At 31.9% G+C, this 12,320-nt stretch overlaps 1 non-coding gene across 1 annotated transcript; it reads left to right on the forward strand.

The window, feature by feature from the left end:
• Nucleotides 1–11,891: 11,891 nt before the first annotated feature.
• LOC125498041 (U2 spliceosomal RNA) lies at nucleotides 11,892–12,088 on the forward strand. The gene has a single exon (XR_007274809.1). It is a non-coding gene; the product is annotated as a U2 spliceosomal RNA (small nuclear RNA).
• The last annotated feature ends 232 nt before the right edge of the window (nucleotides 12,089–12,320 follow it).

The following is a 12,320-nucleotide window of genomic DNA, read 5'->3' on the forward strand; positions in this document are numbered from 1 at the left end:
GTTTTTCTCTGCCGTTAGGCATATGAATTCCTCTTTGTTCACTGTCATTGTTTCCAAATGGTAACCATTCTGACGTACATCTTTGAAACTTATGAGGTTCCTTCGAGATTTACTCGAATATAATGCGTCATTAATTATCAATTTTGTCCCATTTGGAAATATAATGCAAGCTTTTCCAGAGCCTTCAATTAGCTTGGCTGTCCCAGAAATTGTACTAACATTTGCTTGGAATATTGTAAGTTTTGAAAAATACTCTTTATTTTTCAATATGGTGTGTGTTGTCCCACTGTCCAGGAGACATTGTTCTTTAGTTCCAACTTCTGATGAATTCATATCTTCATAAATAATAAATACGATGATTAGTATAAGAAAAATACGTATTTTTATTAATAATAAAGGAACAAATACATGAAAGTGGATATTGAAGCAGTTAAATAAACTAAGCACATTAATCGATTGTGATCTAAACAAACTTATTTTCAACTTCAGCATCATCCATAAAAAAATCTGAAACATCAAGGCTGGGCATGGATGTAGTGGCTTCATTAACAAAGTTTGCTTCAGCATTTTTTCCTTTGTTTTTTATTGAAGCTTGATATAGATCTACCAAATGTTTGGCAGTACGACATGTGCGGCCCAGTGCCCGTCATGCCACATCTATGGCAAGTATCATTTCCTTTATAGGACGTCTGCCTTGATTTCCAGATGATTGTCCCCAATTTTTATCAGAATGTTTAAAATTATTATTTCTTGGGGAAAATCGGCCTCTTCCACGTCCACGCCCTCGGCCACGGTAATTACCACGTCCTCTCCCACGACCGTTGTAATTACCGCGTCCACCACTATGTATAGCATTTGCTTCTGGTGGATTAGAGCTTTCTATAGCATTTATCTCATGAGTGGCTGAAGACCCCGTAGGTCTAAGATTATGATTTTTCAGCAAAAGATCATTATTTTGTTCAGCCACAAGTAGTACTGAGATTAGCTCAGAGTACTTTTTGAAAGCTCTGAACCTGTATTGTTCTGCCAATATGATATTAGAGGCGTGGAAAGTGGAGAGCGTTTTGTTTATCATTTGCTCTTCTGTGATGGGATGATCACAATATCTTAACAATGATACAATTCTAAACAATGTTGAATTGTAATCACTGACCGTTTTAAAATCCTGGAACCTCAGATTGGTCCAGTCATAATGTGCCTTTGGGAGAAGCACATTTTTGTGATGCCCATATCTTTCATTTAGGCTATCCCATAGTTCTTTTGGATCATCCACAAGTAGATATTCACTTTTTAAACTTTCATGTAAATGATGTCTTAGGAGGACTAAGGCTTTTGCCTTTTCTTGTACAGTCGCAATTTTAACTGATGCGGCTGTTGTAGTTGCATCCCCTTGTTGGGTTGTCACATCTTTAATTGTATGTTCCAGTCCTTGGGCCTTTAAATTCATTTGGGCGTCCACCGTCCATTCTAAAAACTTTTGCCCAGATAGATCTAGTATGTTAAATTGTCTTTTCACTAGATCTCCCATTCTTTTGACTACAAATAGGTAAATATTTGAAATTAGTAATGATGATAAATCACATATATATATTATCTCCCCCTGATTTATATCATTATTATTATAGATAAATAATACAAACAAAAAAAACTAAAATAGCTCACAACAATAATGAAGCTAAGCAAAAAAAACAAGAAAATACCAAAAATAAAAACAAAATACAACAAGTGAATAAAAAAAAAAACTTCCTAAAATGCACTTAAAACAAAAAAAATTGATATTCATGTGCATTTTTCGCCATTCTTCCGGGGGAAATTTTTTTTTTTTGTCTCCTATTTATGTATTAGGAGATATATCATTAATGCCATGAGGAGGAAAAAGAAACCGGCTATAAGAAATAAGTAGAGTTTTATTTTCCTAAAATCCTCTTCAAAAGAGGAAGATGAGGGTGGAGGACGGTTGTCGTCGGCGTTAAACATGGTGGCCGGAAGGTTGAGGAAGAAGGAAAAAAATTTGTGGGTTTAGAGAAAAAAAATCGGAAGAAGATAAGGGATATGTGGTGAAAATGGGGATGGTAATCCGCTTTTATAGAGGGTTATCCCTAACTGTGCAGTTCATATACAGTTAAAAAATATACAACGCAATAAAATTCTAATATTGACAAATATATATTAGACATGCTAGTAAATTGGTAATATAATATATGTAACTATAAATGCAAAAAAGTAGAAGATTAGAGACAATAATATATAATAATGTTCTGAATGCTTGTTCCCTGCATACATACGAATTATTGCACATATAAGACATAATAATGCTATCATTTCACTAGGCCGTCCATATAGGGGCAATAAAAAAATTAACCTGTCCATATAGGCGGTTTAAGAGCAGATAAAATAAAATAACGTAAATAAAATGTCCTTGCCCTCCATGAAGGTGGCGTTAAAATTATTTGTTTTCTGCGTTAGTAGTATGGTGACGTTTACTACTAGTTTCTTCCTGTTCATCTCTATCTCTTTTATTACTGGGCGGAGGTTGATTTTCAGCTGGTTGTATAGGAGGGTTATTATTGGTGTTGGGAACAGGGGTTTGTGGGTTTTCTCTGGTATGAGTATTTGTACCGTTGTTACGGTTACTGGGTCGGGGCTGTATTACAGTTCCCCTCGCTGGGTTGGTAGTGAATGGCACATTGTTTCGCTCTATCCAAAAAAAATACCCGAGACAGAGACATTGTGTAAAACAATGTTAATCCCGTTACTTTGTTGGTCCATATTCGGGTAGTAAAAAGGTTGGGCTTGGAAAAAAATTTAAACTTAAAAACAAAATGGATGTAAAAATTTTAAAGATACCTTAAAAAAAATTTCCGGTAGAACACTCGTGCTGATAACGTGTTGTGAGAAATAGAGAGAGAAGTTATGCAAATATATCAGAGAGTATTGTATATTGCATTGATGTGTAAAACTGATTTCTTACACTGGTATATATAGGCAAAGTTTCTACTATGCACAATTGCAAAATTTTCAACACGGAGAAATTTACCTGACATGCATTAAATGCACGCAGGAAAAATAGACTTCGCACAATATGTGAACAGTGGACTTCACACATGTGAACAGTGGAATTGCTCATTCCACTGTTTCTCAACAAATACTATATATTCAAGTATCTATTATTCCCATTAATTGAGTTGTATTATTTCACCTAAAAAAAAAAAAAAAGTATTATTGGTCATCATTGTGCCGGTTGTATGAGACTATGAGCAATTGACAACCCACAAAACAATTACTAACACTACAAAAAAAAAAATGACATTATCCACATTCCACGCACAATAGACAATGCAACTTGCGTTTCTCGAAGCTAAATTAGAGCCACTTGCAATTTTATTAATTATTTAGCCACCCAAACCCTACGCTGCCTGCTGTCTAAAACCCTTGCTAGGTTTTTTGGCCTCACGTTGAGGTTTCCTTGACTCCTATATAACTCTACATTATTTTCCTAACATCTTTCACCATTCCATTTGAGCTTTCCTCCTACTTTTTGGCTTACACCCCTTCACATTTTTCTATTGGTAAATTTTTCTTATTGCTTTCTTTTGTGTGTAGTTTTTCTTTCTTATTTTGTTATTCTTTTTTGTGTTTATAACTTAGGGTCTGTTTTCCGTATCTTATTTTCAATTCAGTTCAGTTTAGTTGTTTTATGTCGAATAGAATAGACCCTTAATATAGTTGAGCTTTACTATACTCCATCTTTTTAGGGTTCCTTGTTTTTATCGTTCTCTTGTTTTTTCGAGTTCTCTATTTAAGTTTTACGTGAAATAAGTTGTTATTCATTTAACACTTTGAATGAAGTAATTTATGGTAAATTCTTCTTACAAATGGGCGGAAAATCATTAATTAATATTAATTTGTTTAATATATGGATATCATGAGTGACTATTTATCAGTAAAATTAGGTGAAAGGCGTATGTAAAATTGTTTTATTATATTTTGAATTTTTTATATGATGTGCAAAAGACTTCCATCCGCATGCTACGAACATGAATGAGCATATAGCGGCCATATTTTTGCACATATTGAGGTATGGAAAGTACATATAATAATGTCTTTTTTGCTCCATCTAAGATATTTGTTGCAATCTAATTGCACTAATGCTCTTGGACATTAGAGCATACATCTCTTAATTAACCCATTTTATTTTTGAATGTGTTTCTCTCTTTTCTCTGGCTTACCTACTATTGTATATTATCTCTAACATAAATCTTCTTTGAGTATTAATATTTCTAATTATATATAAATACAAATTATAAAAAGTTATATTTTTAAATCCTTGCATTGAAATAAATCTACTTGACTATGTTTTTTCTTACTTCCTCCAACCGTAAATAAGTATTAAATTCACTTTTTTATATAACTCAATGTTCTTCTTTAATCGTTAACATTTACATTATGTAATAAAAATTATAAAAAAAAAATATTTTTTTGAAAGGAAAAATACTAAAAAAATATTTTTGAATGTATATATTGAGACGAATCTAATAACAACTCACTTTACTATGTTTTATTTTCTATATAATAGCAAGATAAAAGAGTCCAAATCTATACTAATATATTAAAAAGCGTGCGTAAACGAGGAACGGTGCCACGTGGCGCTCTCCCTAGGGAGTTTTAGTTCATGTAATCCATGTACAATAAAAAAAATTAGAAATTGTATAGTATAGGTTTTGATCCCATGACCTCGTGGTTCATGTACTAAAGTTTTAACCACTAGACCAAATTGTATTTAGTGTTATCATATCAAAGTACAATATTAATAAATGAAAATTTTTCTTACCCGAGGCATAGCCCGGGCCTAATAACTAGTTAGTTAATAAATGGTGTCGATTTACTTAATATAAAAATTATTAAAAAAACGTACTCCCTCCGTTCCAAAATATAGTCCCCATTTCCATTTTTTGTGTCCCAAAATATAGTTCCTATTTTTCCATAATTTGTCTAGAAAAAACGTGTCCCATCATTTATTTGATTCTTGAATTTTGGTTCTTCTTTTGTGTATTCAACAAAAATGTTACAATTAATGTTCTTTCACCAATTATTTTCCATTCTCTCTCCTAAAATCATCTTTTCCTATGCAACATTTATTTAAATAAATAAGAAATCTTTACTATATCTTTTAAATTCTATTTGCATAAATTATTGTGAAAAAAGGAAAATGGGAATTAGATTTTAAAATCATCTTTTCCCATGCAACATTTATTTAAATAAATAAGAAATCTTTACTATATCTTTTAAATTCTATTTGCATAAATTATTGTGAAAAAAGGAAAATGAGAATTAGATTTTGGTTGAAATATGATAAGAGGAATTACTTCAAAATTGGTTGAAATAGAACTCAACTTTTGCTAGAAAGTAGAAAGTGACCTTATTTAAGAATATTCTTGAGCATATTCTATTGGTCACAGTGGTTGGGCCATATTGTGGGTTGGCCATTAATCCATATTATGTCTGAAGTCTGACTGTCTGTGAATTGGTTTGGGTTTACGTTGGAGATTGGGTCACCCAATTCAAATATTCAATACCTACAGAAAAACTTGACAGAAACATGTGTATGAGATCATTGAGATGCACCTGGACCACTTTTATTTTGATCTTCTTTAAGCTCCACTCCGTGTCCCTAACTTTTTCGTTGGATTTATATGATTATTGCCTCCAAAGTAAAATGGTCAATTATCAACTTATCACTTTAAATATCCGGGATTTCTTTAATGGGTTCTCTTATTAGTTTATTCTGCACTATTTTTGGAGGTGCAATTTAGAGCTAATGAAACAATATTATGGACCATTTTTAAAAACATAATTTTTACCATCCGTAAATGGTGCACATGTTTGTATGGTGCGGAAGGTGCACGTGTATACATGATTTACAAGTCGAATGAACACGTACATGACTAATAAGTCAAAGGAACATATGTACAAATACAACTCTGTTAGTATATGTTCATTGATATTGGTCTTTATAACCCAGTGCATGATATTCATCGTGCGCACCTTTCTCACCATATGAACGTGTGCACCTACTAATTTGCATAATCTTTGCTTCATATAAGTTGATAACTTATCTTTATTTTCAATCTCCAAAAACTACTGATATGTACCATATAGGGCATAACCAAATCTTTAGGCCACATAAATTTATATTTTGGTCATATTCATGCAAGACGAGGGATTATATTCCTCTCCAGGTAAAGGATAATTGGATAAAAATTATAATACAGATGAAAATCTAACCAATATTCTTACACCAAGTCTGAATTTGACATTACATGGCACAAGTTTAATTTGCAATAAACTAGCTAAACTCAAAAACATTGGGTATGGTGTTTGATTATTTTGTCATATATAAACTACAAAACTGACTTAAATCAAATAGGTCTAGCCTCAATCCGATTGGAACAACTTGATGACCACCTCTAATCCAAATAACAAAACATCCTTTCTATAATCATATTAATCATGTATATAATGATATTTTTGAGTGAAGCTTATTGGTCACAACTCTCCCTAAAACAAAAATAACTTGTTGTACACAAAGAGAGTGGTCTCATCGTCAAACAAAAAAAAAAGAAAAAAAAAAGAGAGTGGTTAGTGATCACCTATCATAATTCAAATAATCAATCCTCAATTATGGAGGCCGACTTTGTTTCCGTTTCCAAATTGAAAAGGAGAAAAAAATTAGTTTAACCATTCTATTGTAAAATCTTGTGGTCTCTAATTCGATCATAGGGAATAAAACCTTGATGAAAGTTTTTTAAACACCCAAATATATGGTCTATTCAAGATTATTTCTTTTTGGTTGTTGCTTTTAGATTATTCGAACTGAAGAAATAATAAAAAATAAAAAATCTATTTGTCATTTTTTTGTTGTCAATTTTCAAAATTAACATAATTAGTAAAATATTAAATATAATAAATTAATTTTCTTTTTGAAAAAACTATATTTAAATCCTCAATGCAACCAATATCATGACTTAGAATTCAAAACTTTTGGTACATGAAAGACCTCCACAACAAGCAGTTCTTTTTATCATTTGCTTAACTAGTTTTACCTGTACCCTCAAAAACTAGTTTTACCTGTTATTTTTTCTTCATATGGTTTGTAATTGCTTAGTTTAGTGTTTGTTCAGGTTCAGTTTATCGTTTGTGTGATTATTACCTAGTTTATAATTTTGATTTTTAGTTAATGCAAATTTTGTTGATGGCAAAACAAAAACTTCTTCCACAACAGTGTGAACCACAAAATTATACCAAACAAAAAGAAATTTGAAACATTTTTTTTATTAAATTTGATTGGGGTTAAAACTTTTGCAAAATTCTGGATTTCGTAATATACTACAACAAGATAATGTTTGGCTGAAAGGTATTATTCACTCCAAATGCGGTATAAGCTACCAAAATCTTTAAAAGCTTAGAGATGCAGCTATTTATATTCGTTGGGCTGTTGAAGACAAATAATGTAGCTTCCTTGGTTTCATCATCAAGGAAACACCAAAATTATCTCCTTCCAACAAAATTTTGGTTAATGATTATAAACTCAAAAATTATAGCTAATAAAATTTTCAACTTGGGACTGGAAGGGGGCTTTTGCCCCCTATAATGATAATGGAACCTCTTAAGAGGTACCCAATAAATAGGGTTTACTCCACAACATCCACCAATTTACCAAGAAACATAAATTTCAATCAATGAGGTGGTAAAATATATATAGAATAGGTAATATAATATGTAATTAACTTTTGCGATGTGGGACCATTTATAAATATCATATTACTATAATCTATGTGGCAGAATTACTACATAGGCAGCCTCCTCATTCATGCAATCTCTAAACAATGTGAAATTAAATTATTCACTCCAAATGGAGTACAAGTTATAAGCTGACAAAACCTTTAGAATTCTAGAGATTCAACTATTTTTATTCGTTATATTTGGCTGATTGGTTTTTGCTATATATTGCTTAGAAGGTTAGGGATCATGCATATTTTTATTTCCAATTGTTTGATTGTAGAGTGAAAACAATCATATCTAAAACAATATCTTATCACATATATCCTATTTAATTTCAACTCTATCGACCTCGTACATAGATAGGATTACATTATATCTTTATCACTATAAATGCTTAGCACAACGTATCGTTTGTAATTAAGGTACGATAAAATAATTACCAGTTTGTGGACATAGTAAAATGTTTTTGTCACACTATAACAACTCCAACAGCACATCTTATTTTATATAAATTACTAAATTAGACAAATATATAATACAACTAAGTAGAGTAAGAGAAAACAAATAAATGTATACATGTTGGCATAATTGGAAAGGAACCAATTTATTTTTTGTACATGAGCAAACTTAGCGGCTAGCGCAATGATGTAGACAGAATTCGATTCTAGGTCTTGAGTACCATCCTTACAAGACTTTACCAACTAAACTAAATGACATCCACTGGAAAGAAAAATAATAATGTTAAGGTGAAAAATTACAAACAATGTGAAATGTATGTTGACCAATTTCAGAAAGGGAACCATGAATAAATCAAAGTGAATCAACTAATGGGGTAAAACTTGAGCACCTCATCATTTTCATCTTTCTTACCTTAAATTATAAACTTTTTTACACTATTCTATGACATTCTCATAGAATATTCCCCCAGTCGACAAAACCAACCAATGAAACCTTCAATTGAACTCCATGCCAGTACACTGACAAGGGATCGATGAGCATGACCCTCCATAGTTCGAATGCTTTTGCATGGAGAAGCATCCCAAATCTAATATAAGCGATGTCACAAAAGTGCTACAAATTCATTATGCATAGCAATCTATACTGTCCTAATTTCAAGTCTGATATACCTAAATTAGGAAGAAAACAATACAATTATGATAAGCATTAGTTACTTAACTTTGCCATTGTTTGTACCAACAGCCAGATGTGTCCCACGTGAACCCATCCTATTGAACATAAAGCAAGTTAGGGAACTGGGCAGGTAGAAAGACGAAGATACAACACTAAGAACAAGCAACTTAATTAAGGGTCTGTTCTCCCCAGTTTATTTTCAGTTCGGTTCAATTCAATTCAATGCAGTTCGGATCAGTTCAGTTCAGTTCAGCTCTTGACAATACTTTTACTCTCACATATCACTATTCATTTCAGATCAGTTCAGTTCAGTTCAGTCCAGCTATTTTATGCCGAAGAGAACAAACCCTAAGTGTTGTTCAGTACCAGCAACTCAAGATAGCAACCAATTACCATTGAAAAAGAAAAAAGTAGGCACCAAAATTCTAAACTTTTAAAGCACTTTCTAATTTAGATCATATGATTTATTATCTTTAACATAATTAGCTGGAAAAAAATTATATCTTCAACTATAAATGGGCTTTTTATCCCCACGTAACGTTAATATAGTTATGGTTTATTCGATTGTGGTTTGTAATCCTATATAAGGTGGGATGTTAAACTCATTTCGACATATATTTTTATAATGTCAACTTGGTTAAAATATAAATTGACAAAAGTGTAAGATTATGTTAAACTTCTCAAATGCAGCCCACAAAGAAATATTATACAGGTTCCATTATCATTTATTAAGCACCAAAATTCTTTCCTTCAACATAATTTTCGTTAGTAATAAAGAAATTCTAAATTTTAGATGAGAAAATTTTCAACTTGAACTATAGGGGAGCTTTTTGCCCCCTATAATGATAATGGAACCTCTCTTTTGAGAGGTATCCAATAAATAGGGTTTACTCTATAACCTTTTCGCCAAGAAACTCATTGGCCAAATGGCCGTATGCATTAATTTCACGCGTTTTATATTTTTTTGGATTGCGTTTTAGCCGTGTCTACCATTCCAATGGTAGACACTAGTCCACCATCTACCAATTGGCAGTTGAGTTAGATAAACTTACTGAACTTCAAGTGATATTAGACATAATTCATAACCAGTTGTCAAGGGAGATTCCTCAATCACTTGGAAACCTCATGAAACTCAAGTGATTGAATCTTTCGAATAACCATCTTCAAGGCCGAATATCTTCCTCACTAGGCAAGCTCTCTAGCCGAGCCGAGCTGAGCCCTGTTCGGTCTCGGTTCGGCTCGTTAACACCCCTACTCATAACCATCTCCAAGGGAAAGTTCCATCTACATTCTCGACATTCCACTGAGCACCTTTGCGGGCAACGGAAGGATATGTGGGGCTCCATTGGAATCTTGTTATAGTTCTTCGAGGAAATGGTTGACAAAGAGTGAAGTTGTTGTCATCATATTTGCTATTGTTTTCACATCAACAGTTGCATGCTTGGTAATGATCTATATCATGTTGAGAATATGGACTATTTGGAGAAAAGTTGATGTATCAAATTTCAACATCCTCACATTTCTAATCATGTTATTTTTATTAAATCCGACAACAATGAAACGGAAAACTACTCTATATGGTTTCATATTAAGGAAAATTTGCAAGAAACAACATTTTATAAACTTTTTTTAGGAGAACGAATCTTTTGATTTTTTTTTTGTCATTTTACAACCTTAACCAAATTTTGTTTTGCGAGATCATACCTCAAGGCTATTTTCGATGTTAATTTTCGATCACAAGCGTTGGTCAAGGCATTTAACCGCTTTAAGTGCAAGGATTGCACATATAAACCGCCTTGATGAACACATGGAAACGAGAATCAAATAATAAAAAAAACTTGACGTGTAATCCCGCAAAAAAATATAGTTAAGGTTATTTAATGGCAAAAAAAAAATATACAATGCAAGTTGTTTCTCACAAAAAAAAAATGCTTATACAAGTTTGTTTCTCGCACTTTTCCTAAAATTAATAAAAAAAAACACTCATGATTGTTTGATTTAGGGTATTGATTCTCTTTAATCACACTTAATCTAAATAACCAAGCAATCATTTTAATCCACTCTTGAATTAAAATTAAAGGTCAAATATCATTTCTAACACTTAAAGGATTGAAACTAATATTTTTTTTCATAATCAACTATTTAATCCTTAAATGATGTTATACACCTTTTTTATTATACAAATAATAAAAGTACTCATGTGGAGAATATAACTCAACTTAGACCTAAACAAGCCTAGCTTACCTACTTCACATGAAAACCCACCATTAAGAATAATGGTAAAACCACACGCTTATTAACTTTTAAAATAGATAATATAAGGCAATATTGTAATACATGAATATTCAACAAGGCAGGTAATACATTGTAAAAAAATATTGTCTAGGTGCAAATAACCTAATATTAGGGGAGTTCATAATTACAAGGACAACCTTTTTAAAGATTTTTTTTTATTCTACATCATAAACTTTTTGCATCCAAAATTAAACGTTACATTATTGTTCATAGTTAAGAATATAACATAATGCTACATAAAAAATATTGCGAATCATAATTGGACTAGTTATATCTCTTCACTATTTATTCATTAAGTAGTTATCTACTAGAAAATTTAATCAAAATAGTCACTTGGAAAAGCTCCAAATGACTGCATGCTAACTTTAATTTTAAGAAACATAAAAAACAAGTAATATCATAGTTAAATTTGGTAAGAAATCAGCATTAAGAATAACAGCGAGCAAAAGCCACAGGGGCTAATCCATGCCTTTACATTTATTATTTTCTTTTTAATAAAAATGCCTTAATCCTATATTAAAAAAAAGAAAAGATTGCCTTAACATTTAAAGTATTAATCAGTATATAACCAAGATCTTTTTATTTTCCTGTTCAGATACAATATATTGTCCCACATCACATGATTAGAAGGAGACGAGGCGGAGGACTAGAATAAAAGAAAACCTGAGGTGATTGTTAAAAGCATACCTTTCTCGGCCTTTTGGCTAAGATCAAGTGTAGTATCTGTTCTTATCAGTTTAATATCTGATACGTGGGCCAATGGCCCACAACGATATTAAATTTATTTTTTAAGGGGGAAGTTCCACCACAATAGCTTGCTATTGGGAACTTCGCGCGTCGCCCATGCGTTGCACTACTGCACGGGCCTGGCGCACCCCACCAAATCGTAGTCCAATTATTTATGTGCTAAATAGATTATTCAGCCTGTTCTTTCATCTTAGAATTCATAATGAAGAACACTAACAGATCTTATTTTTCGATTATATGTTATTATTTACACAAAGGGAGGTTTGTGGACACTGAAATTCACCACATTATTTTTGTGATATGGGATCAGTTGAGAATCCTTGTCACTTGGATATATAATTATCCAGTTTCGGTGAACAGTATAT

The sequence above is a fragment of the Beta vulgaris genome, chromosome 5 (genome assembly GCF_026745355.1).
Source record: "Beta vulgaris subsp. vulgaris cultivar EL10 chromosome 5, EL10.2, whole genome shotgun sequence".
In the NCBI taxonomy this organism is placed as follows: domain Eukaryota; kingdom Viridiplantae; phylum Streptophyta; class Magnoliopsida; order Caryophyllales; family Amaranthaceae; genus Beta; species Beta vulgaris.